Genomic DNA, 26,683 nt, shown 5'->3' with positions numbered 1-26,683 from the left:
AAACCGCATCAGATAAAGTGCTTAAAATGTTTCCGAACACAATACGTCCAAACCAAATTAAAATGTTTCCGAACACAATACGTCCAAACCAAATGTAATGAAAATAGACAAATTCTAGGTGAATCTACAACATGCTTTACATAAATACAAATATGTTAAACAGCTGAATATATCAGGCTGAACCAAACACCAGAAAGCACATTGGAAGAAACAGTCTTGTTTAGGGAAGTGAATGGATTGGATATTTCCGGGGGGGGGGGGGGGAGTTCACTTAAAAACATTTTTTAATGTTGACTAAGTAGCTAGGATTTCTAAGGATTTTGAGGAGAATAAAGCCAGTACATTTTCTCCCACTGTGAACATTATAGTATTAATGACCTTGTATCAAAACTAAAAAGTCAACCTCAGATGGAAAATAAATCACATATTTAAATTAGTAAGTGAAAGTAGGAAGACAGTGTCTACATGTTGCTGGGACATGATGCTCAGACCATCAACAAGCCTGAGGTCCTCAGGCTGAGTGTAGTTAAATGATGAAGCAATAAACTGTTAAACCCGGCTATCCCCACACATTTTAGGTTCCAAAATGCCAAAGGCCATGTACTTGCTTCATCAAGAACACAGGTAAAGGTAACATCCTTGTAAATGCTTTCAAGAAACAGATTCAAAGGTGTATTAGTTATGAAACTTCATGACACAAAAGGTACTAAAAGGCCTTATATAAAAAATTTGAATGGGCTTTAGAGGTCCAAGATGGCAGTGGAAGAAGAACCTGAGCTCACCTTCTCTCCCAGCCACACAGAACCTATACTTACATATAGAGGGATGCCTCCTGAGGAAGAACTGGGGGTTGATGTGAACAGCTTCAGCATGAGAGAAGGTAGAGGGGAGATAAAAAGGAGGCCAGGGAGACAGAGAAACAGAATTCTGCTCCTGATGTTGCAAGGTGCAGTCGGGAGGTTGTCTTGCCCTGGGGCACAGAAAAAAATTGATGTGAGGGACAACCACACTTTAAAGGGAATCCACTTATTCACTGTACATTCCCACATGTGGGGGAACTGCTGGATCTGTCCCCATGGTCAGAGCCACTTTGTCTGAAACCACAGACAAAGCAGAATCTAGGTGCTCCACCTAGTGAGCCCTGGCCCCCTAGTCATCTCTAGCTTCAGCTGTCCCAGAGCCCTCATGTGGCCCACACCCTCAATTTGTGCCCAATCTAACTCTAGGCACCTTTCCAGGTCCTTAGGAGATCTGGAAACACAGCTCCTTAGGAAACAGGTGGCCACTGCCCAATCCAGTGCCAGCTGTCTTACCATAGCATCCACTGAATGGAATAACCCAGCCTGCATCCACTCCAGCTTCAACTATCTTGCCAGCATGGTCCAGGCATGGAGTGACCGGACCCATACCTGCTTCAGTCATCCTGCCAAGAGGCCTCTTACTTGTACATCCCATCGGGCATGTGCTTCAGCTACCCCTCTAGGGTGGCCCCATGTGGAGTGTCCCAGGACTTCCAGCCCATGCTGGTTTGAGCCATAGCTGTCCAGGTAGGGAATGCTATGTGAGAAGCATCACACCCATTGCCTACTTCAGCTCCAGACTTCCGGCCAGCATGGAGATGCCTCACTAGAGTCCCCTACAGCACCAGCAACCTGCCAGGGTGGCTGCAATGCAGAGCTACCCAGGACCCAGATGCTGTACCTGTTCTAACTAGGCACCCAAAGCAACCAGGTACATGCAATCTATATGGTGAACATTCCTACACAAAGCTGGCCCTTCAAGACAGGGGAGTAGTAATTTCACAGAAAAACGTAAATTAAAGGAGTTCATCACCACCAAACCAGCCTTGCAACAAACATTAAAGAGACTTTGTGGAAAATAAAATGTTAAAAGTAGAAGAAAATTATGAAATGAAAGAATTTCACTGATAAAAGCAAACATGCTATAAATGTAGTATAAAGGTTAAAGTCAATAATAGTAAAACCAAGTATATCTAGAAAAAAATCACTAAGGGATACACAAAATAAAATGATATAAAATATGGCATTAAATGCATAAATATGGAGGGGGATATTATAAGTATAGTACTTTTAGAATTTGTTCATACTTAAGTGACCATTAACTTAATACACACACACACACACACACACACACACACACATGGTTATACACATAGCATTTTATATATGAACCTCATGGTAACCACAAATCAAAAATCTATGACACATTCACAAAAGGTAAAGATAAAGGGTCCTAACCATGATACTAAAGAAAGTCATTATATCACAAGGGAATTGAGAAGAGAAGAAAAAAACAGAGAAGAACTACAGGAACAACCAGAAAAAAAAAATTAAGAAAATGGTAATAGGTATTTATGTGTCAATGATCACTTTAATGTAAATGGAATAAGTGCTCCAATCAAAAGACACAGAGTAGCTAAATAGATAAAAACAAAAAAACAGAACAACAATCAAGAACCAACTATAGCTTTCCACAAGAGACTAAATTCAGAACTAAAGACATATACAGTCTGAGAGTGAAGGTATGGAAAAATATATCCCATCTAAAAGGAAGAAGAAGAAAAAGGCTGAGTTAACAATAGACTTTAAAATTAAAACTGTTGGGCGCCGGGGTGGCTCAGTTGGTTGGACGACTGCTTTCAGCTCAGGTCATGATCCTGGAGTCCCGGGATCGAGTCCCGCATTGGGCTCCCAGCTCCATGGGGAGTCTGCTTCTCCCTCTGACCTTCTCCTTGCTCATGCTCTCTCTCACTGTCTCTCTCTCAAATAAATAAAATCTTAAAAAAAAATTGTTTAAAATTAAAACTGTTAACAAGAGACAAAGAGTACTAGGTAATGATAGAATAATGAATCCAACAAGATGATATAACAATTGTAAATATCTGTGCACTCAACACAGAAGGATCTAAATATATAAAGTAAATATTAACAGTTAATAAAAGAAGAAATTGACAGTAATGCAAAATAGTAGGGACTTTAAACACCCCATTTATATAATGGATAAATCATCTAGATAAAAAAGTAAGTAAAAAAGTAAGTAAACAATGGCACTGAATTACACATTAGACCAGATAGACTAAAAAGGTATATACAAAACATTCCACCCCAAATTATCCTAATACACATCCTTTTCAAGTTCCCTTGGACTATTCTCCAAGATACATCACATTTTAAATTATTGAAATCATAAAGCATATTCTCTTGCCACAAGGGTATGAAAATAAAAATCAATTTTAAGAAAAAGCAATAAACAAAACAAACAAATGGAGGCAAAACAGAGAAACAAATGTTTGTCTTCCTTGGCCCAAAACAAATGGGCCACGGAATAAATCAAATTGGAAATTAAAAATCTCTAGAGACCAACTGAAAATGGAAACACAAAGTTTCCAAGTCTTTGGAATATGGCAAAAGCAATTCTAAATGGAAAATTTATAGTGATATAAACCTACCTTAAAAATTAGGAAAAAATCTCAAAAAATTATATAATATAATCTTTACCTAAAGGAACTAGTTAAAAAAAAAAAAAAGAACAAAATCCAAAGTTGGGAGAAGGAAGGAAATAATAAAGATCATAAAATGTATTAAAGAAACAATGGGAAAGATCAATAAAACTAAGACCTGGTTCTTTGAAAATATAAACAAAATTGATAAATGTTCAGCCAGAGTTATCAAAATAAAAAGAGAATTCAAATAAAATTAGAAATAAACTAGTTAAAATTGGCACCAGGAAATACAAATGTTTTAAGAGACTCTTGCAAAAAATTATGTATCAAAAAACTGCAAAACCTATCCTTGCCAAACTATTCCAAAAATTTGGGAGTTTTTCAATTTTCTATTATGAGCCACCATTATCCTAAAATCAAAATCAGACAAAAAAAAAGTGCAAATTACAGAATATCCCTTATGAACATAGATATAAAAATCCTTTACAAAATATTAGCAAACCAAATCCAATAATACCTTAAGATGATCATCCACCATCATCAACTGGGATTTCTTCCAGGGATGCATGGATGCTTCAGTATCTACAAATAAATCAACATATACATCACATTAACAAATAAAAAAATCATCTGATTATCTCAAAGGATGCAAAATAGGCATTTGACAAAATTAACATCCATTCATAATTTAAAAATCTCAACAAAGTGGGACTAGAGGGAACATAGTTCAACATAACAAAGGCCGCATGTGAAAAACCCGCATCTAACATTGTATTCAATGGTGAAAATTTAGAAGCTTTTCAAGTTCAGGAACAAGGAAGAATGTCAGATCTTACTACTTTTATTCAACATAGTGCTAGAAATCCTAGATGCAGCAATCAGACAAGAAACAAAAAGTGTTTTAACTCATAAAGAAGTTATACTGTGACTCTTCATAGATGACATAATACATACAGAAAACCCTAAAGACTCCACCCCCCAAAAAAAAAAAATCAAGAAAAAAAAAACGAACAAATTCAGTAAGGTTGCAGGAAACAAACCAATATACAGCATGTTACATTTTTATAACATAACTGAAAACAAAGTAGCAAAAAGAATAATTAAGAAACCAGTCCTATTTAAAATTGCATCATAAAGAACAAAAGACCTAGGAATAAATTTAACCAAAGAGATGAAAGACCTGTACCCTGAAAATGGTAAGATCTGGAAGAAACAAGTCAAAGATTACACAAATAAATGGAAAAACGTACTATACTCATGGATGGGAAGAATTGATATTGTTAAAATACCAAACAAGCTACAGATTTAATGCAGTCCCTAACACAATACCAATAGTATTTTTTCACAGACCTAGAACAAAAAATCCTACAATATATAGAGAAAGACAAAAGAATCTGAAGAGTCAAAGCAATCTTGAGGTAAAAGAATCTATTCCCAAATTTCAAACTGTATTATAAAGCATAGTAATCAAAACAGTATGGCACTATACAAAGTAGGTATATAGATCAATGGAACAGAATAGAGAACCCAGAAATAAACCCATGCTTATAGGGTAACAATCTACAAAACAGGAGCCAGGAATATACTATACAAAAAGATAGTATTTAATAAATAGTGATGTGAGAACTGGATAGCTCCATACAGAAGAATGAAACTGGACCACTTTCTACACCATAGACAAAAATAAACTCAAGTAGATTAAAGACCTAATTCTAAGACCTAAAACTCCTAGAAGAAAACGCAAGCAGTCACCATCTGGTCACCGGCCTTAGCAATATATTTCTAAATCTTCTTCAGGCAAAAGAAACATAAAGCAAAAAGAAACTACTGAATGGAAGAAAATAATTGAAAATAATTGAAAATGATATCTCTAATAGGATGTCAATGTCCTATATATATATATATATACACTATATATATATATATATACATACATACATACATACATACATACATACATATACATACATACAACCTCCTACATTTCCAAAGGAAATAAAAAGAAATTTTAAAATGGGAAGAGGACTCAGATTATTTTCCACAGAAGATTTAGAGATGGCCAAAAGACAAATGAAAAGATGCTCAATATCACTCATCATTAGAAAAATGCAAATCAAAACTACAATGTGATATCACCTCACAGCTGTCAGTGTGGCTAGTATCAAAAGACAATAAATGGTAAGTGTTGGCAAGGATGTGGAGAAAAGGGAACCCTCATGCACTGTTGGTGGAAATGTAAAACTGGAACAGCCACTGTGGAAATCATCATGGAGGTTCCTCCAAAAATTAAAAATAGAAATACCACATGACCCTGTAATTCTGCTTCTAGGTATTTACCAAAAGAAACTGAGCTTGCTAATTCAAAAATATGTACACACCTCTATGTTTCTTGCAGCATTATTTACAATAGCCACAAATGAAAGCAACCCAAGTGTCCCCTGATAGGTGAATGGATAAAGACATTGTAGTATGGAAAGGAATGCAATATTACTAATGGAATATTACTTAGTCATAGGAATAAATAAAATCTTGCCATTTCCAGCATCACACATGGACCTAGAGAGTATTATGCTAAGTGGAATAAATCAGACAGAAAAGGTCAAGTACTATTATCATCTCACTTATATGTCCAATTTAAAAAGCAAAACACACAACAAAGGTAGAAACAGACTCTTAACTATAGAGAACAAAGTAGTGGGTGCCAGAAGGGAAGAAGGAGAGGATTAGGGAAATAGATAAAGCATATTAAAAGGTACAAACTTGCAGTTATAAAATAAATAATTCCTGGGCGTTTGAAGTACAGCATAGGAAATAGTCAATAATATTGCAATCATTTTGTATGGTGACAAATGGTAACTAGACTTACAGAGATCATTTCATAATAGATACACATGTTGAATTACTTCATTATACACCTGAAACTAATACTGGTTATCAACTATATTTTGATTAAAAATTTAAAAATACAAATAGAAAAGGAGAAGAACTTCTGCCTATATTAAAGAGAAAGCATAACCCTAAAACTTGTCTTTTCAGACAGAGAAAGTGCTATGGCTACTCAGAGAGCTTGATACCTTAGAAGAGCTTGAAGTCTGCAGGAGCAAAGATTTAATGAGTTTTCATTCCCAATATATTTCTGGGTACAGTGTTTACTGTAGAATTGACTCAATAAATTTATTTCAAGTATAAGATTATAATGTTATATCCACTATGCAATTTACCTTTTTAAAATATTTAACCAGACCCTTAAAAATCCTTTACATTGACTTTCTGACTTACGCACAATACAATGGTTAGAAGAACACCTTCAATGGCATCAAGAAACAATGTGAAAAATCCAAAATGTAAGACATTTTATTAGACAACTAGTTGGGTCTCTTCAAAACTCTATAATAGTCCTAAGAAGGTTTTTATAAAAGAAACAAAAATTATAAAAATAATAGGATTTGATCAAGAGATTTTACATGAAATCGAATACGGCATAAATGTTAGATGGTATCAGGGAATTATTGGTCTGTATGATAAAGGTAGTAAGTGGTACTTAACATAAAGTCATTATTTCTTATGATCCCATGCTGAAGTACATAAGGTGAATGCTATGATTTTTTAACTCACTATAAAATTACTTTAGCAAACAGTAGATGAAGAAAATATGCCAAAGTTAACAACTGTTAAATCCAGTTTTGGATATATTGTTATTCATTATATAATTATTTTTGAATGTTTGAAAATGTTATTATAAAAAATAAAGTTATAAGAGAAAAAAGAATTATGGTGGAGTAGGAAATATTTTTTCCCAATCTACATTAATTTATGAATTGAAATGGTTTAATAGAAGTCTCAAAATTCCTAATCTAGGGAACAGTAAACACTTCCTAAAAATCCTATCACCTTGATACATGAATTTCAGTTTTGATATGATACATTCTCTGATAGCATTTTTATGTATTTTGTGCATTCATTACCTTCCTCTTCAAGAAAGTCTTCTAAGAAAGAAGAAAGAGAAGAAAGAAAAAAGGAAGGGGAGAAACGGGGAGAGGACAGTAAGTAACAGAAGGAAGGAGATAATGAAAGAAAGAAGGCAGGCAGACAGAGAAGCAGGCTGGGAAGCTGGATTATACTTGCTTGGATGCAATTAAACTTTCCCATCAGGTAAAGTTTCCTTCAAGGGCTTGCTTGAGTGCTTACATAGAAATTGACTCCAAAAGACATAAGTCTCCTATGAAGGGCATGTATTTTCTGAGCATAATCTATGATTTCAGAGATGGCCCAGTGGTATCTTAGTACTAAGAAATTAATCACAGCATTTATTATGATAGATTTCATGGAATTTTTTTCATTTTTTGTTTTTGTGTGTGTGTGTTTGTTTTTGTTTGTATTCTTGTGGCTGTCAGTGTTGTTGTTCAAACAGTTCAAAAGCTGTTCGTCAATGGTTATTGCCTTTTAAAACTTTGTCCAAAAAGCTGGGGAACTGATGGATTAAATCAAAGAGGCAAATTTAAGTGTAAAACTTTCTGAACCTTAAATATACTATAAGATGTAGAGGTTTCCAAATTTATTTTGAAGATTTTATTTATTTATTTGACAGACAGAGATCACAAGTAGGCAGAGAGGCAGGCAGAGAGAGAGGAGGAAGCAGGCTCTCTGCTGAGTAGAGAGCCCGATGCGGGGCTCGATCCTAGGACTCTGGGATCATGACCTGAGCCAAAGGCAGAGATTTTAACCCACGGAGCCACCCAGGCACCACTCCTAATTTATTCTGGAATAAAACTTTAAAAAAAATACTATCTTGAGAAAGTTGTATTCTATGTAACATTCTGAGAAAAGCTGCTTCCAATTTTTATTCCAGCTCAGGGAGCATAAAATGAAAACCATCATAATGAGAGTCCCTCTGTAAACCAGAGCCCAAGACAACCTTTATTATATAGATAAATATACTGTAGGAACTTATCTCAGGGTGCATGAATGAAAAACTAATTTTATGAAACTGGTAAGGCAGAAGTAATCAATCCAAGGATGCAGAGACTTGCTCACTGCCATAGGCAACTTGGAATTTATGCTTCTTGGCATTCTTTAATGAAACACGGAGAAAAAAATTCTTAACTGACCAACTAGGAGACTGTAGTTCCCAATTAATAAAGGACTGTCTGATCAGTTGTTAACTCCACCATACTTACGAGTTCATGCCTGAGTTAGAATGGATGCCTAGTTTTGTGTGAATGCTCTACACCATACAGTTTTGGTAAGACGTTGGTCCCAAAGATATGGGGCAGAGGTCAGGACATACCACAGTTCAGTGGGTGACAGAAATGGATACGGAGGCTGGATACTGAGATCACTGATGGAACAACAGAGAAGAGACCATAAATAGAAGAGAAGGGGTGAGACATCTTTCTCACTGTGCCAAAGAATGGAATGTGAAGGAAAGCGGGGGCATGTATTAGAAGAAAAACATCAAGTAAACCACTACTATGAAGATGGAGTGTGCTTGAGGACAGGTGAATATATAGGACCAGGGGACTGAATCCATGAAATCTGGAAAGAAAAGAAAGTAAGCTCTGAGTTGTGGCATTCTCACCACTTCTTGACCTTGTGTTGGGGTATCGGTGTTGTGCCTCAGCCTTGTTAAAAAGGACCGGCATTCTAAGTATCCTACTCCTGTGGCAGTCTTCACCGACAGTTACATGAACTGGTGTCCAAGGAGTTTAGAGCAGCAGTATTTTTTTAAAATATTTTATTTATTTACCTGACAGTCAGAGATCACAAGCAGGCAGAGAGGCAGGCAGAGAGAGAGAGAGAGGGGAGCTCCCTGCAGAGCATAGAGCCTGATGTGGGGCCCCATCCCAGAACCCTGAGATTGTGACCTGAGCTGAAGGCAGAGGCTTTAACCCACTGAGGCACCCAGGCGCCCCTAGAGCAGCAGTTCTACTAGATTCACTGACATAGTGTATTCTTTTTATGCGCTGTCTTCAAATGACTCTGTCATCTCACTCCTAGCTGATTTGTGTTATCATTCTGTATTATTAATATTGGCATCTAAGATTCTAGATATACTAGCCACTCATATGGTTTCATACTGTCAGCCTACAGGTTTCTGCTCATATTATTATCTTGTTCTCCCATCATGGTTTGTGTACTATTATTAAGCCTTTGCTCTTTGCATCCCCAGGTCCAGGGTCCTGGCTGCTCATTATATGAAGGTGAAACTTTTGCAACTGGAAATGAGACACTTTAAATGTGCTTAACCCATTTTGATTCCTGATAGTGACACTCTATAGTACAATTTTGAGAGATTAAAAACCAGGTTGCATTATCCATTCTGGAAGTCCTAGCCTGAAGTAATTCTCAAGAGAAATGTTTCAAAGTGTTTTAAACCCCCATTTACATTCCTAGCATTTTTTTTTTTAAACTGATAGGAGACAAACAGTGCCATCTTAACTGCCCTTTTTCCATCCCTTACCTTTATTGGTTAGAAAAAATTTCCTTTGGGGCGCCTGGGTGGCTCAGTGGGTTAAGCCTCTGCCTTTGGCTCAGGTCATGATCTCAGGGTCCTGGGATCCACAGCAGGCTCTCTGATCAGCAGGGAGCCTGCTTCCCCACTCTCTCTCTCTACCTGCCTCTCTGGCTACTTGTGATCTCTGTCAAATAAATAAACAAAATCTCTAAAAAGAAAAAAAAGAAAGGAAGAAAGAAAGAAAAAAAAATTTCCTTCTACCCTTCTAGGTTCTTTGAGTGGTCTAAAAATCAAACAAACCCAAGACAGATTCACAGGGAAAAAAGACATTTTAATGACACGCACAGGGACCCTATGAAAATATGACTCAGTAAGAAGCTAAGCAACTGAGGCTTATATGCCATCTCAAGCTAAGGAGTGGGACAGGACCCAGCCTTTAAATGGGAAGAGGGTAATTCACATACCATCACAAGAGCAGATGTTTGGTTATTGTTATTTCTCCTTCCAAAGATACAGGTCATTCAGGTTAAAAAGGTTTTAACTAGTTCTCTTTCTGGGTGAGGCCCACTATCTCAATTATTTTAGGTATTTTGAGGGTCAAAGTTCTTTCTTGAGTCTGGTGGGTCTTAATTTCCTCTAGTTCAAAACAGTCCACATGGCAAAGGAGCATATTTTGGGGAGATATTCTGAATGCCTTCACCTTCAAAACTGTATTTCAAGCTTACAAAAGCATTTCTTTAATTTTCAAACAAAATGAAAAACACCCACAAAAGACAGAAAAGAATGTATAGATATAAACTCCCAATGAGTTGCTGAAGAAAGCATGTTACCCCTATATGCATTTTACTCAGAAAGTAAAAAATCTGAATTTATAAACTGAGTTCACTCAAGCTTAAACTGTATTTGAGCTTCAAAAAGCTCACAGCATTTGGTTTTGCTTATAAATAGTGCTTGACACTTTCCAAATTCAATTAGCTTGGATTCTTGCAAAGTCACATTATAAGCAAAACTTGAGTCTATAAGCCTATTTTAAAATAGCCTAAGTATATTTTAGTGTGTTAGATTATATTTTCGCTTTGTTTTTTAAATTGTTACTTCATTTCAGGGAATAGATGAGTTCTCTCTCTCTTTTTTTTTTTTTTATCATGAGTATGGCTTTATTGGGTATTTGGGGGACTGGAGGTTTTGGTTTGATGCTTTTCAGTTTTTGGACTCTTTAATGACTTCATTTCAGTAGTGAAATCAGAGAAACAATGAATTCAGCTTTTCTTGCCTTGTGTAAGCTAGAAATGCCTTGTTAAGTAGGTTTTACTTACTGTATGGCTAAAAGTTCTATGAAGAGAATTTTTTGCTTACTTTTTTCTCTTAAAGACTCAAAAGTGTTTAAAATATAGTAAGCAAACCTGATATATATTAAAAGCCAGGATAAAAAATACCCACTGTCTGTGAAAAGTTATTTTTGAAATGTCTTTTTCCTAAATCACACTTTGTCTCTGTCTAAGAGCCTGGCTACAAGAAAAATAAATAAAACAGAGTGCAAAAAGAGGGACAATCTCCTATTTATCTTTTTTTATTATAATAATAATATACATTTTACAGATAAACATTTAGAAAAGAGAGATCAGCAAAAACAAAACCATCTTCTATAATCTCCTCACTCAAAGGTAACTTTTATTAGCAATTTTATGCATATCCTTACTGACTCCTCTCTATGCATATGAGATTAAAAATATAAGAATCACTTAAACAGTGCCCAGCAGTGGTAGTACTCATCCTTATTATGGTTACATTTAGTACACTCCATTGTGGGCTAGATCAACAATTCATATATTCATTTAACACATATTTGAATATCTATTGTGTTTTAGGTACTATTCTTTGAGATGAGGAAAAAGCAATAGAAAAAGCAGGTAACAATCCTTATCCTTCTGGAGTTCATATTCCAGTGCAAGGAGACATCCAGTGTGTGTGTGTGTGTGTGTGTGTTCATGCATGTGTGTATGATAAATAAACAGATAAAGTAGATATAATAAACAGATAAACAGATAGTATTCCAGTAAGTGCCATGAAGTGATAAGTGCTATGAAGAATCTAAAGCAATGTAGGAGAACAGAGAAGCAACATCTGGTGGGGAGATGTTATAATTTAAAATAAGTCAGTAGGGGAAGCACTGCTATCAAGGGAATATTTTAAAAGGCTTTTAAAAGGTTAAACACATACACACACACACACACACACACACGGCCTGGCAGAGCAATGACAATTTGAGCAACAATATAAAGTAGTACTGGATTATAACCCAAAGTATGCAATAAATCTCCATGAGTTCATACTGATATCAATAAATATTGAGTGAAGAGAGTAAGCAAGTCTCCTTAACAGAAGAGTTCCAAACGATTTATGTAAATACTGTACCCTCAAGGAGGCAGAGAATAACTCCACAAACTATAATAAAAACTAATAGCTATGTGTGTTTTTGCTGAAAATATTTTTAATGAAAAATAAATTCATTGGTAATACAGAGAAAAATAAAAAGATTAGGGAGATAATCACACATAAATTTTGGAGAAGAACATTCCAGGAATCAGGTGAATGCCAAGCATGTCTAAGAAGAGCAGGAAAGCCAGTGTGGCAGAAGCAGAATAAGGAAGAAAGGAAAGAGTAGGAGATGAAGTTGAGTATAATAATGTAGGGATTTATGGTTACTAAAGGACTTGCACTATTTCAACTGAATACAACCATTTGTCACTGCAGAGTTACTGAACAGAGGATCAGCACATCCTGATTGGTAAAGTCCAATGTTCCCCTTGTATGCTGTGTTGAGAATGGATTACGTATGTAGGGGATGGTGAGATGGCTTGAGGGAATAAATGAGGAAATTAGTAAAGAAGCTATTACAATAATCCAGGTGAGAGAAAATGAAGGCTTGAACCAGGGTGGTGGCAATACAGGTGACAGAAGTGCCTTAGGGCACATGTAAGAGAAAATGCAATTAAGAATGGCTCCAAGGCTTTGGGAGGAAAATGTTACCATTTATGTTAAGTTTAAGAGGTCCATTACACATCCAAATGTTGACAATGGGTAGGCAGTGGAAGAGAGGAGTCTGGAGTACAGTGGAACCATCAGAGGAGAAAATGTATAGTCGACCTTACTTAATTGAAAATCAAATGGGTGAATATCGTAGGGAAAAAAAAAAAGGAGAACAAATGAGAATTAATGGAGAAGCGCTAGCAAACTCCACAATTTACAGGCTGTGCTGATGAGGGAAAAAACCTGGTAAAGAGCCTGAAAACATCAGTTCATGAAGGAAGAGGGAAACCAACATATGTGGTGAACTAGAAGCCAAGAGTATAAAGTATTTCATGCATGAAGTACTAAAAAACTGTTTTCAGTGCTACAAAAGATCCCTCTCCTTCTCTTGCCCTCTGTTCCCTTCCAGGTTAGACAACTGTTAGCAACCTTGTAATCACTGGTAGGGTGACTACATGTGCAAGTTACCTGAGACAGTCCTGCTCTGCACCCAGTTCCTCAGTGTCATAATCATTTGCGCTCCCTTTTCCTTTCAAAGATGCCCAGGCTTGAAAACATATTTCATTTTCAACCAAGCTATTGATCACCTTATAAGAACTGCTTCATGGGGCGCCTGGGTGGCTCAGTGGGTTAAGCCGCTGCCTTCGGCTCAGGTCATGATCTCAGGGTCCTGGGATCGAGTCCCGCATCGGGCTCTCTGCTCAGCAGGGAGCCTGCTTCCTTCTCTCTCTCTCTGCCTGCCTCTCAGTGTACTTGTAATTTCTCTCTGTCAAATAAATAAATAAAATCTTTAAAAAAAAAAAAGGAACTGCTTCATGAAGTGATGCGACAGAAAACCTAATTAAAATGAAATCAAATGATAAGGGAAGGTAGAATTAGAGAAATGAAATGGGCACCTTTTGGAAAGGATTTTGCTGTCAAGTAGAGCAGAGAAACCGAATGGTAGCTGGAGATGATTATGGGATCAATAGAAGGCTTTTTTAGGTGAGTGAAATGATAGTTTTTACCAAGCAAATTGGAATTATCTGGTGAGAGAGAAAAAAAAAAGATGCAAAAGAGAAAGGAGAGATGCTGAAGTGCGACGTTTAAAGGGGCTGTATCTGCTGCCTGAGTGGGATGCGCGACCTCAGGTAGGAACACAAAAAAATCATCCCATACTAACAAGAAGAGAAGCAAAATACACAGAGCCAAGTAAGTGAAGTTTGAAAAGTGCCAGAGTTATGCATGAAGATCCACTAACTCATTTTAGGATGTGTACCAGAGGGCTGGGACCTGTACAAGCTTTTGCTGGAATGCAAATGCTGACAGTGCCATTTTTTCTCCCCCTCCCCTTCAACCTAGCCAGTCAGACGCTTGCAAGAGCCCATTTTGGTTTTTTCCATCTAGCATGGAAAAATGGACCTGTGGACCTGCCCTCGCAAACAGGTATACCTCCAAAATGGCTCCCACCCCAGTCAGGACCTGTCTTCCCCCGGAAGACAGCTGACACTTTGTCAGCTCTGGCAGGCAGCTCCAGCTGAGATCTGCCTTCTTCAAGACAGGTTTAGCTCTGGGGAAAAGGAGGTACCTCACCCACCAGCTCACTGCAAGCTGAAGTTGAGCCTCTCAGCCACCCATTCTAGGGACAAGTTGTGGTCACTAGTGTATGCATATCACTTGCAGTCCAGCCACAACAGGAGGGTAGACACAAGTAACAGAGGGCATGCCTGGAGCACCTGGTTCCACTAATAGGAGGAGACTGTAATATTGGTTACCACAAGATATTTTTATTCTTATTCTTATTCTTATTCTTATTATTTTATGTTACTCACCATAAAGTTTTTGATGTACCATTCCAAGACTCATTGTTTACCTGAGTGAAATAAGTCAAGCAGAAAAAGTCAATTACCATATTGTTTCACTTAGTTGTGGAACAGAAAATACTTTTTATGTAAGGCCACTCCTTTGAGAATAGAATGTGTAGTCAATTTACCTACCCCCAAAGAAACACAATGAGTCAGACAAAATGAAGAGACCAAAAACTATGTTCCAAATGAAAAAAATAAGACAATTTCCCAGAAAAAAGAGATAAAACAGACAGGCAATCTACTTGATCAAGAGTTGAACCAGAAAAGACCTCGAATAGCCAAAGGGATATTGAAAAAGAAAGCCAACGTTGGTGGCATCACAATTCCGGACTTCAAGCTCTATTACAAAGCTGTCATCATCAAGACAGCATGGTACTGGCACAAAAACAGACACATAGATCAATGGAACAGAATAGAGAGCCCAGAAATAGACCCTCAAATCTATGGTCAACTAATCTTCGACAAAGCAGGAAAGAATGTCCAATGGAAAAAAGACAGCCTTTTCAATAAATGGTGCTGGAAAAATTGGACAGCCACATGCAGAAAAATGAAATTGGACCATTTCCTTACACCACACACAAAAATAGACTCAAAATGGATGAAGGACCTCAATGTACGAAAGGAATCCATCAAAATCCTTGAGGAGAACACGGGCAGCAACCTCTTCGACCTCTGCCGCAGCAACATCTTCCTAGGAACAACGCAAAAGGCAAGGGAAGCAAGGGAAAAAATGAACTACTGGGATTTCATCAAGATCAAAAGCTTTTGCACAGCAAAGGAAACAGTTAACAAAATCAAAAGACAACTGACAGAATGGGAGAAGATATTTGCAAACGACATATCAGATAAAGGACTAGTGTCCAGAATCTATAAAGAACTTAGTAAACTCAACACCCAAAGAACAAATAATCCAATCAAGAAATGGGCAGAAGACATGAACAGACATTTCTGCAAAGAAGACATCCAGATGGCAAACAGACACATGAAAAAGTGCTCCATATCACTCGGCATCAGGGAAATACAAATCAAAACCACAATGAGATATCACCTCACACCAGTCAGAATGGCTAAAATCAACAAGTCAGGAAATGACAGATGCTGGCGAGGATGCAGAGAAAGGGGAACCCTCCTACACTGTTGGTGGGAATGCAAGCTGGTGCAGCCACTCTGGAAAACAGCATGGAGGTTCCTCAAAATGTTGAAAATAGAACTGCCCTATGACCCAGCAATTGCACTATTGGGTATTTACCCTAAAGATACAAATGTAGTGATCCAAAGGGACACATGCACCCGAATGTTTATAGCAGCAATGTCCACAATAGCCAAACTATGGAAAGAACCTAGATGTCCATCAACAGATGAATGGATCAAGAAGATGTGGTATATATACACAATGGAATACTATGCAGCCATCAAAAGAAATGAAATCTTGCCATTTGCAACAACATGGATGGAACTAGAGCGTATCATGCTTAGCGAAATAAGTCAAGCAGAGAAAGACAACTATCATATGATCTCCCTGATATGAGGAAGTGGTGATGCAACATGGAGGCTTAAGTGGGTAGAAGAAGAATAAATGAAACAAGATGGGATTGGGAGGGAGACAAACCATAAGTGACTCTTAATCTCACAAAACAAACTGAGGGTTGCCGGGGGGAGGGGGTTTGGGAGAAGGGGGTGGGATTATGGACATTGGGGAGGGTATGTGATTTGGTGAGTGCTGTGAAGTGTGTAAACCTGGTGATTCACAGACCTGTACCCCTGGGGATAAAAATATATGTTTATAAAAAATAAAAAATTAAAAAAAAAAAAAAGAGTTGAAGTTAATGGTCATGAAGGTGCTCATCAGACTTGAAGGAAGAGTAGATTGACTCAGTGGGAACTTCAACAAAGAGAAAGAAAATATTAAAAAGAACCACTCAGGTATCAAGAATATAACACCTAAAATGAGTGACACCTGAGTGGCTCAGTTGGTTATAAACATGTGCCTTCTTCTCAGGTCATGATCCCAGGATCCTGGGATCCAGTCCCACATGGGGCTCCTGCTCAGCAGGGAGTCTGCTTCTCCCCCTACCCTTCCTATCTACTCATGCTCACTCTCCCTCACTCAAATAAATAATTTTTTTTAAAAAAAGAATACAGTACCTAAAATGAAAAACACCTCATAGGGGAATCAATGACAGATTAGAGAATTCAGTAAAATGGATCAGTGATCTGGAATAAGTCTAGCAGAGAGCAACTAAGCTGAACTGCAGAAAGAAAAAAGAATTTTTTAAAAACAAGCATATGCTTAACCTCTCTAGTGACATTAAGCATACTAACATTTTCAATAGAGGAATCCCAGGGGAGAGAAAGGGACAAAAACCTTATTTGAAAAAAAGAATAGCTGATATGTTCCCTAACCTGAAGAATGAAAAAAGATATGCAGGTCTAGGAAGGGCTCCAAGAAAACTGAGCTGAAGGAGGCCCACACCAAGCCAAAAAATAACGAAAATGGCAAAACTAAACATAAAGAGAGGATCTTAAAAGCAATATGAGAAAAGGAACAGTTGTGTAGTAGGTAAACATAAATCCATTTTTCTGCAAAAACTTTACAGGCCAGAAAGGAGGGTATGATATACTGAAAATGCTGAAAAGAGAAAAAGGTACATCCAAGAACACCTTAGCCAGTCATGCTATCATTCAGAAAAAAAGGAGAGCTAAAAAGTTACTCAGAGAAACAAAAGTTAAAGGGGTTCGTCACCACTAAGCCAGGCTTACAGGAAATACTAGGCACTTCTTTAAGTGAAAAAGTCTAGAATAACTAGAAGAAAGAAAATTACAAAAGGAAAAAAAAAACACTAGCAAAAAGCAAACATACACTAAAGGTAGTAGATATATCACTAATGAAGCTAGAAAGGAGTTTAAAAGACAATGGTAGTAAAATCAACTTTATCTGCAGAAACTAGTCAAGGGATACACAAAATAAAAAGAAAATATTATATCATTCATATATATGTATGTATGTGTATATATATATATATATACATACACACACACACACACAATGTGGAGGGAGGAGTAAAAATGAAGTATTTTAGAATACTTCATGAAGTACTTCTAGAATGTGTTTGAACTTAAGCTACTACTGACTTATTATAGACAGCTATATACATAGGATGTTATATATGAGCTTCAAGGTAACCAAAAACCAAAAACCTATAATAGTGCACAAAAAGTAGAGAGAGAGGAATCCAAGTATAACACTAAAAGAAAGTCATCAAATCATAAGGGAAGAGAGCTAAAGGAAAAAGAAACGGAGAACTACAAACACAACTAGAAAACAATTGACAGAATGGCAATAGGTACATACCTATCAGAAATTACTTTAAATGTAAGTGGAATAAATGCTCCATTTAAAAGCATAAGGTGACTAAAAGGATTTTAAAAAATCTATATGCTGTCTACAAGAGACTCACTTCAGAACTAAGGAAGCATACAGGCTGAAAGTGAAGAGATGGAAAAAGATAGTCCATGCAAATGAAGGGAAAAATAACCCAGGGTAGTAATGCTTATATCAGAAATGTTACACTTTAAAACAAGACTGAAAAAGACAAGGAGGAGTATTAAATAATGATAAAAGGAACAACTCAACAAGAGAGTAGAACAACTGTAAATATCCATGCACATAGCAGAGGAACACAGAAATAAAATGTAATAAGCAAGTATTTACAATTATAAAGGAAAAGGTTGACATTAATCCAACAGCAGTAGGGGACTTTGACCCTCCTCTTACGCTAATGGTTATTTCATCCAGACAGAAAAGCAGTATGAAAAGGTAGGGTTACAATGACACGTTAGACCAGTTAGACTTAACAGCTACATACAGGACATTTCATCCGAAAACAACTAAATACACTTCTTTTCAAGTGCACATGGAATATTTTCTAGGATGTATCTTGTATTAGGTCACAAACAAGTCTCAACAAATTTAAGAAGACTGAAATTGTACCAAGCATTTTTTCCAACCACAAGAGTAGCAACTAAAAAAAATCAATCACAAGAAAAAATAATGGGGGAAAAAACCTGCAGAAATATGTGGAGGCTGAACAATGTGCTTCTAAACAGCCAATGAGTCAATCAAGAGATCAAGAAGGAAAAAAGCAAAACAAAACAAAAAAACCTAGAGAAAAGTAAGAATGGAAAGCAGTGGTTAAAAAAATCTTTGTGATGCAGTAAAAGTAATTCTAAGAGGGAAGTTTATACTGATTCAGTCCTACCTTACAAACACGAAGAATCCCAAATAAACAATCTACTCTGACAGTAAGTTCAAAGTTATTAGAAGGAACAGTAATAACAATCCGAGTGGAAATAAATGGAGAACAACAACAACAAAAAAAAAAAAAAAAGAAAGAAAAGAAAGAAAAGCAATGGAAAGAACTAATAAAACTAAAAGCTGTGCTTTGAAGAGATAAACAAAGTTGATAAACCTTAGGCCAGACTCATCATAAACCCATGCATATATAAGCAATTACTCCTATATGACAGAGAAAACAAAAATATACAATGGAAAAAAGACAGTCTCTTCAATAAAAGGTGTTGGGAAAATTGCACTAATACATGCAAAGAGAGAATGTGGACTACTTTCTTACACCAGATCCAAAAATAAGATGGGTAAAGACCTAAATGAAGGACATGAAATCATAAAACTTCTAGACAAAAGCCTAGTATACTAGTGGACATCAGCCTTAGCACTATTTTTCCAGATCTGTCTCCTCCAGTAAGGAAAACAAAAGCATCAACAGGCAGGGATTACATCAAACTAAAAAGCTTTTTAGTCTATGATGAAATTTATAACTTCAAAGTGGGAAAAAAATAAAAGTATCTGTGCTATTCCTCTCTGTAGCTACAGAGAGGACTACTACTGAATCTTATTTTAATCCTAAAGAATGGTCATTATCTTGTTCTAAGACAGGAGCTTATACTATGCAATGTTGTACATTCATTGTAATTTTAACTTTACATTGTACGAAGCTGTCCTGCAAAGTTGAGCTTTGTAAGCTTTTCATGTGTAATATATAAATTTATCTTTTGAACATAATAAATGCTTTCATATATCAAAAAATCATGAAACAAAATCATCAAAATGAAAAGGCAGCCAACTGGATGGAATATATTTGAAAATGATACATCTGATAAAAAGTTAATATATAATAAATATAAAAAATCCATCCAACTCAACAGGAAACAAAACAAATAATCTGATTAAAAATGGTCAAAGAACCTGAGTGAACATTTTTCTAAAGATGACCTACAGATGGCCAATAGATACATGCAAATTTGGTCAACATCACCAGATCACCAGGGAACACAAATTCAAATCACAAAGAGATAATACTTCATACCAATCACAATTTCTAATATCAAAAAAGATAGGAAATAACAAAAGTTGCCACAGATGTGGAGAATAGGGTATCTTCATGCACTGTTGATAAAAATTTTAATTGGAGAAGGCACTATAAAACAGTAGGGAAGTACCTCAAGAATTAAAAATATTATATAATCTAATAATTTTATTTCTGGGTATTTACCCAAAGAAAATGAAATTAATAATTGTAAAAAAAGAGGTAAGTAAGTACCTCTTATGTTTATTGCAGCATTATTTACAATAGCCAAGATACGGAGCAACCTAAGTATTCATTAACAGATGATTAAAGAAGAGGTAGCATACACACATAGTGGAATATTACTCAGCCATAAAAATAATGAGATTTGTCATTTGTGACAACATGGATAAACACAAGAGTGTATTATACTAAATGAAATAAATCAGACAGAGAAAGACAAATACCATGATTTATTTATATGTTTTATCTAAAAAAATGAACAAACTATCAAAATTCAACAAAAGCCAAACAGAAACAGACTTGTAAATACAGAGAACAAAAACAGGTGACTGTCTTCTGGGATGAGAGGATAGGTGAAACAGGCAAAGGGAATTAGGAGGTATAAACTTCCAGTTTTAAAATAAGTCAGGTCACGGGGATGAAAGCACATAATAGGGAATAGAATCTATAATATTGTAGTAACTTTGGTTGGAAGAGTTGGTCACTATACTTACTGTGAGAGCATTTTATAAGGTATGAATCACTGAATCACTATGTTGTACACCTGCAAATAATGGCAACTAGGCTTAAAAATTATTTAAAAATTGTATCACAGGTTTTATAATATCTTGATTATGACTGTAGGAAAAAATTAACATTGAAGTAAGACAGGAGATAAAATCCTCAATGTCTGATGGGGTATGGCTTCAGGTTAGTATATGACTAAGGGGTTATTAGATTATAGGATCTGGTGACATGACATTCAGGGCTGAAGATTTCTGGGAGAAGGGAAGAAAGATAACCTCTAAATGCTAATGAGGAAACAGTCAGTTTATCTCTTTTACTTTGGGTCCAATAGTAGGAGAGATATGGGAGGAACATAAACTTGAGAAGGTTTCAAGAAAACAGTTAATTGAGGAAAAGGCAGGTTTTTATTAGAGCAAGAAGACAGAAGAACAGCAAAATTATAGAGGAGTTCACTAATTACTGATTTTGGCTGTTAAAGAGCACAGTGTAAGGATTAAAGAAGTTATAGAATGGAAGAAGATGGTATTCAAAAACAAACAAAAAAAGAGTAGTATTAAGAGCTTTAAATATATTGGAATCCAAGGTATTATGAAATATCTGGAAGTCGTGAGCTTCTGGGAATCATTGACATAGCAGTATCCTAATTTACAGTTATTGTTAGGCCTTATAATCTCAAAGCAGAGAGTGGTCTTGAGAGGTAAGAATTAAGGGTAATTCTTAAGTGTATGGGAGGGTAATGGAGCAGCAATCTCCTTGATGGTGTCCTCAGGAACATCTTTCTAGATATTTCTCTCAGGCAAAGGGAACAAACCCAAAAATAAACTATTGGGACTATACAAAAATTAAAAAAAAAAAAAAACAGCTCTTTCACAGTGAAGAAAACCATCAATAAACAAAAAGGCAACTTCCTGAACAAAAATATAAGAGTAACTCCTATAACTGAACAGATACACACACCCAAAAATCCATAAGTAATCCAGTTGGAAAATGAGCAGAGAACATGAATAGACAATTTTCCAAAGAAGACATATAGACCAGCAACAGATAAATGAAAGGATGCTCAGTATCATTAATCATCAGGGAAATATGTATTGATACCACAGTGAGCTATCACATTGTATCTGACAGAATGGTTAGTATCAAAATGAAAAGAAATAACCAGCCTTGGCAAGAATGTGGAGAAAAAGACAGAAACAGTAATTTGAAAAGATATATGTATCTCTTTTTTTACTGCAGCAATATTTACAATAGCCACGATATGGAAGCCACCTATGAGTCTATCAATGGATAAAATGACAAAGAAGATGTCACACACACACACACACACACACACACCATGAAATATTACTCAGCCATAAAAAAGAACAAGCTCTTGCAATTTAGAACAACATGGATGGATCTAGAGGGTATTATGCTAAGTGAACTCATGCAGAGAAAGATGAATACCTTGTGATTTCACTTATATCTAGAATCTAAAATATAAAACAAGCCAAACAGGCAAAACCAGATCTATAAATAAAGAGAACAAATTGGGGTTTACCAGATGAAAAGAGGGTGGAGGTATGAGCCAAATGGGCAAAGGGGAGTGGGAATTACAGGCTTATTGTTAGGTAATGTATGTCATGGGAGTGAAAGGTACAACATAGGGAATATAGTCAATGGTATTGTAACATATCATATGGTGACAGACGGGGACTACACTGGTGAGTATTGCCTAACATGAAGAATTGTGGAATAACTATGTTGGATACCTGAAACCAATGTAACATCGTGTCCACTACAATTGAATGAAAAAATTAAGTACTAGGTACTAGTACTAGGTAAAAGGATTATTGCTTTTGGTTATATCTAAGTCATGAACTATCATTTAAGTCATCAAATACTTTATGACATAATTATAATGGATGAATTGTAGTCTATCGTATAGACACAAAGTAATTCACAAAGTTAATTCAGTGAGCATTTATTAAATACCTAAAAGGTGTTAGTCACAACAACTACTAGGGATACAACCCAGGAATTCAGATACAGATTTGCTTTGATTAAACTGGAAATACAACAGAGAAATATATGGAAGAACAATGGGAATGAGCATTCCCAAATTACTACGGATGCTCAGAAGAGGCGGGCATAGGATAGAAGGTAGTGAGAGCTAAATGAAATTGAATTTACTAGGCAGAGATGAGAGAGTTGGATTGAATGAGAAAATATTTCTGGGGAAATAAAAGGAAACACATACATACACACATACATAAATAAATAAATAAACAGACATAAAGTTTGAAAGGACAGTGTTTAATGAGCAGACAGTGGCATAAAGCAGAAGCAATGAGCGGGTGCAGAATACACAGCTTTGTAAAACTTGGTAAGAGGTATTTCATTTTTATGTCTTTTCACTTTGCACTATTAGACATTTGGGTAGTTGTCACCTTTTCTCTATTATAATAACATATTTGTTGTTTGTGATAATAAATAGATAAATAAATAGATAAATCTTTTCCTTTGGATACTCTAGAATTGTTTATTGGGACAAAAACAACATCAACATTTATTTTGGAGGCGGGGCTTGGGGGAGAGGGACAGGGAGAGAGAATCTTAAGTAGCCGGACAGAGGGGTCAAACTCATGACCTGAGCTGAAATCAAGAGTTGGAGGCTTAACAGACAGAACCAACCAGGCGCCCCACAACAACAATATTTTAATCTAATTTTAAAATGTTAACACATTATACTTTAAGTAGTAAGGCTTCTTCCCCCTCAATTTCCCCAAAACTGTACTGCCAGTTAATTCCATATGATAGATGAAACCCGAGGTCTCATTGTCTTTCTTTACTTGTGATACCAAGCACTTCTGTTGGCTATATTGTCTATATAAATTGTCAACATATATCTCCTATTCCCTTAACAGTCTAGTATGTATCTTTTGACTATTTTTATCAGAATTTTACCTTTAATTGATTTTGAGGGCTTTTTTTTATTAGTAAAATTAGTTCTTTACTTTTTAGTAATATTGTCCTGGTTTATCTCTGTCTTGACTTTTATATGATATTTTTGCTATACAAAAAAAATTCATTTTCTTTTTTTTTTTTTTACATTTTATTTAGATTTTATTTTTAATTTGTTCATTTATTTGAGTGGAGAGGGAGAGAAGAATAAGCAGACTCTGCACTAGCCCAGAACCTGATGGAGGGTTTAACTGACTGAGCCACCCAGGCAATCCTACATTTTAATTTTTATAGTCAAAAATCTTATAGTCTTTTAATTTATAATATTTCATGTTATGCTTAAAAAGGCTTTTCCCATTCTAAGATCTGTGTTCTTTTCCCTAATGTATCTGTGATTTCTTTGTTTTTATGTGGCTTTATTTTTTATTCATAATTTTTATACAACTGAAATATGCAGTTTGAGGAATAAAGAATCAAAGATGTCTCTGGGATTCAAACCTACAGATTAAGAAGCTAAATATTCCATTACCTAACAGAAAATATGCAGAAGGAGGTGCCAAGGAGTAGACCATAGAAGCAGCAGCTTTGTTTTGGGAGCTGTAATGTTACTTGTCTTCCAGAACTCTCAATTTACAACTCTGTAAAAAAAGGTTAAATGATCCTAACTGCCTTAGTAAGATTATGACACTCAGCTATTAGTTACTTAAGTTCACAAGTAGCCTGTTGGATTATCCAAGCAGATTCTTGGTACAAGTCACTGTAAATTATGAAGAAAATAATTTCTCCCCTGCCCTCCATTAAAAGTGTGCTAGAGATATGCCCCTGAAAATGACTATGATACATCATAGCTGGCTTTAATCTAAATTATATTTAAGTTAAGTGGTTCTGAAAGGAGATAAAATGAAAATTCATAAAGCCTTTCACAAGAGGCATCAAGTTCATAATTATAGTTATTACTTCATATTCAAATTTTCTATGTGGACTTTTGTAGCTCTATTCTATCTGCATATCTGTAAGTACAGTAGCCTTCATTCCCATATTGTAGCCTTCACTTTAATATCCTTCCATGTTTATTCAGAGTCAAGAAGTGAATACGTTTGGGCAACAATATAGACACGTTGTATCCAGTCATGATGGAAAGTCAGCACCTCATCAATATAATCGATAGAAATTGGAAACTATGGGGGAAAATCTGCTGTTCTTGATTAAATATTAGCATTAATATTTTAGTAATAGTAACTGTGAAATGTCCTTTCTCTCCTTGAATTCATTAAGCCACCAGAGAAGCTTTATAGACTCATTATCTTATTCATGTTGGACTTTTCATCTATGAATCTCAAAGAGTAAAAATGAGACTTAATAATTTTTGAGGTCATGGTACTTTTCACATCTACTGAATTATACAGAAGATCTACCTCATCGACTTGACTTTGACTGGCAATGTGATCTCTGAACTTCAACAATTTAAATTCCACAGAGGTCCTTTTTTGTTCAAAGTATGGTACGAATACAAAAAAAATGCACAAATCATAAAGAGATACCTCAATATATTATTGTAAATTGAGCACACCTGTGAAAGCCCACCCAATTCAATAAATAGAATATACCAATACCTCAGAACATCACCTATTTTAACATAAAAAAAGGATGCTTTCTTCTTCCCTCCCTTCCTGCCTTTTCTTCCTTCCATTATTTTTAACCTAAATTGAACTACAATCTTTACTGAATTTGAATAGATACTCATAAACTTCAGAGAAAAGCATCCTGAGATCTTTGGGTTGAGGAGTACTATTTATTTATATTTTCTATAAAATCCTAACCTGTGGCTTCAAGTACTGGGCAAATGAACTGATTTCTTTTGGGATTATAAACTTCTCCAACTCCAGATGTGTTCAAATAGATGTATTCCTAATCATTAAGCAGGTTTTCCTACAGCTTGCAGTTATCCATAATTTACAATAAATAATTCTAATATTATATTTTATAGCAACACAAAAATAAGTAGTTTGCATTTCAACAGCAAATTTTTGTAATTTTGCATCCAGTGTGAATTCCAAAACCCTAACTCTTATATAAGGGTCAATTCTTGAGTTCTATGACAGATCCTGGGTGGACTTTACATTTGACTACTGGGCTGCCTCATTCATCTTCATGAATACTTTATTTAATAAATATTTAATCTTACTTATGAAAACATTTTATGTTGCCCATTATTTCTTAAGTCCCTAATTAGTAAGTAGCTATTTTAGTTTAAGGTGTCAATAACATTAGCAGTTACCCAATTAAATGTGTTAGTGTGTTTGATTAATACCTGTGCTTGACTAATGCAATAACTTCCCTATTATTTTCTTAATTTTATGAATTTTTCTAAATGAAAAAAGTTAGTTGTAGCTAAAAGCCCCACTCATTTTTTAAATTAATTAATTAATTTTTTAAATTTATTTTTTATTTTCAGCATAACAGTATTCATTATTTTTTCACCACACCCAGTGCTCCATGCAATCTGTGCCCTCTATGATACCCCCCACCTGGTACCCCAACCTCCCACCCCCCACCCCTTCAAAACCCTCAGATTGCTTTTCAGAGTCCATAGTCTCTCATGATTCACCTCCCCTTCCAATTTCCCCCAACTCCCTTCTCCTCTCTAACTCCCCATGTCCTCCATGATATTTGTTATGCTCCACAAATAAGTGAAACCATATGATAATTGACTCTCTCTGCTTGACTGATTTCACTCAGCATAATCTCTTCCAGTCCCGTCCATGTTGCTACAAAAGTTGGGTATTCGTCCTTTCTGATGGAGGCATAATACTCCATAGTGTATATGGACCAC

At 35.7% G+C, this 26,683-nt stretch overlaps 1 long non-coding RNA gene across 4 annotated transcripts in view; it reads right to left on the bottom strand.

The window, feature by feature from the left end:
* Positions 1–26,683, bottom strand: part of LOC132028039 (uncharacterized) — a 440,338-nt gene that overhangs the window by 20,867 nt on the left and 392,788 nt on the right. For 2 of the 4 annotated variants that reach the window (XR_009407334.1, XR_009407332.1), the window contains one exon: positions 3,981–4,045. This is a non-coding gene — a long non-coding RNA (uncharacterized LOC132028039). Of the gene's footprint in view, positions 1–845; positions 971–3,980; positions 4,046–14,758; positions 14,800–26,683 lie in introns of those variants that run through there. The other 2 variants (XR_009407335.1, XR_009407333.1) reach the window with 2 other exon arrangements.

Source organism: Mustela nigripes, chromosome 12 (assembly GCF_022355385.1).
Source record: "Mustela nigripes isolate SB6536 chromosome 12, MUSNIG.SB6536, whole genome shotgun sequence".
NCBI classification, from domain to species: Eukaryota; Metazoa; Chordata; class Mammalia; order Carnivora; family Mustelidae; genus Mustela; species Mustela nigripes.
Note: the sequence above shows the minus strand (reverse complement) of the source record. Positions and strands in the feature narration are given on the sequence as shown.